Below are 2,073 nucleotides of genomic sequence, written 5' to 3' on the forward strand. Positions count from 1 at the left end.
AGTTTGTTGTTTTATTTTTTCTATTTCCCTTTTTCTATCTATTTCTTTAGTTTCTTTTTCTATTCTCACCATAGCTGTCAATTTATCTTCTAATTTTAATTCTTCCTTTTCTAACATTAAATGTAAATGTTCACCTATTTTCTTATACCTTCTACCTAAATTAGAAAACACTATTTTTATTTTTAATCCTTCGTGATTTTCATATGTTTTTTCGTCTATTATAAATTCTTCTTTGTTCATTTTTAATTTAATTGTTAATAGATCATGTTGGTATGTATATTCTAGACTATCTATTGTTGATTCTAAATTTGATATTTCTTCTTTTTGTGCATTTATTGAGTTTTTACTAACTTCGACAATTATGTTATATTGTAATCTTTCTATCCTTATTTTTAATTCTTTACGTTTTTCAGATATTATTTGCTTTAATTCTTTATATTTTTGTACGTTATTCATTTAAATAATTTTTTGGGGAATATCTAAATCTAGTTTTATCAAATAAGTCATAATTAATAAATTAATCAAGTAAATCCATATATATGAGGCTTCCGTATTTTTTAAATAACAAGGCTCTGATACCAATTGTAGGGGGGTGCGGATTAGGCGCGATAACTTTACTAGAAAATAAATACTTATTAGGTAACACAAAAATCAAGAATTTTTCCTGGTTCTTTGTTTGCTTTCTATTGCAGCTTTGGCACCTATGAAGTAGTGTGGGTATATATTGTTTCATTGGCACTTGGCATGAGGTGCATGTGGTGGCAGATATGATTTCTCTTGAGAAGTAATAGCTGAAATAATAATGTTTTGTCTATAACTCATCTTTGGGAAAGAATCATTTATTTTCTTTTTTCCAAAACAAATATTTACACATGTGGTGATAATTTTGTGTCTCAGTCTAAAATTAGTCCGTAAGTTATCACGACAAAAATTTAATACTTTCAATGATACCTATTTCCAAAAAAGGCATGAGAACAACAAATATGTCAAATAACTAATGAAAGTGTATAATTAGCTTTTCCTAGAACCAATCATCACGTGTAAAACTTTATCTCATTCCATATTGATTGATTGGTTGAAAGTCACAAATAATACAACAGGTTTTGTAAATGCAGTAAATGACACAATTTAGGGAGAAATGATCTTATAGTCCTTTGAAAATTATTTTTGTTCGATCTTTATTTTTAGATATAGAAAGGTCATTGTTTTCTATTCAAATTGTAAAAAGGCAGTAGATCTCATTTCCACCAAAGAAAATTCAATATTTGGGAACTATATAAAAATATAAGTGACAACAACTGACAATTCAAAATATTTAAAAGCCACCATAAGGAGAGTATTTTTTTCATTTTCTTTTTGTCAATATGATATGGGATCCGGTTATGGAGGGAGGTGATTAGATAGGATATGCTGTAGCTTCATATTAATAATGACATAATTTTATATAGAAAGGTGGGGACTTTGCGTATTACAGTAGAAGGTTAGTAACGAGTAGAGTGTTGTCTTGCCTTTCATCAAGGTTTACGGTTGTTGGTGTTTGTTGTAGTATTAGTCACATCCTTGTGGTTCTTGTTTTTGATATCCATTGTCTTGTATTGTTTATTGTGATTCAATTACCACATTATTTTGCTGTTGTTATTTTTTTTGGTGTAGGCTTTTCGCTCCTTTCCTTATTAAAGCTATGCTTTTTTCATTGTTTTCTTCTTCTTGTACTTGAATTTGTTGCACTTGGACCGAGGATCTCTTGAAAACAGCCTCTCTGTGGAATGATCCGTGCATGCTCTACCCTTCTTAAACCCCATTTATTGAAATTCATTATTGTTGTTAGGTATTTCATTCGGCAGTTCGTTATTTGCTTTTTTTTGTTCATTTTATTTGAATTCCCTTCTAGAAAAATTAGAAGAGAGATAATATGCAAGTCTGGTTGATGGACTGTTCCTACTTTTCTTGATCTATTTCATGAAGAAATGGCCTCTAAGAGTGAGACCCTAATGTGGCAATCAAGAAAACCATAAAAATTGAGAGAAACAAAAATCCACCAACAAAGTGGACAAAAGTTCTGTTGTCTTGCCA

The sequence above is a fragment of the Capsicum annuum genome, chromosome 1 (assembly GCF_002878395.1).
Source record: "Capsicum annuum cultivar UCD-10X-F1 chromosome 1, UCD10Xv1.1, whole genome shotgun sequence".
Taxonomy (NCBI): domain Eukaryota; kingdom Viridiplantae; phylum Streptophyta; class Magnoliopsida; order Solanales; family Solanaceae; genus Capsicum; species Capsicum annuum.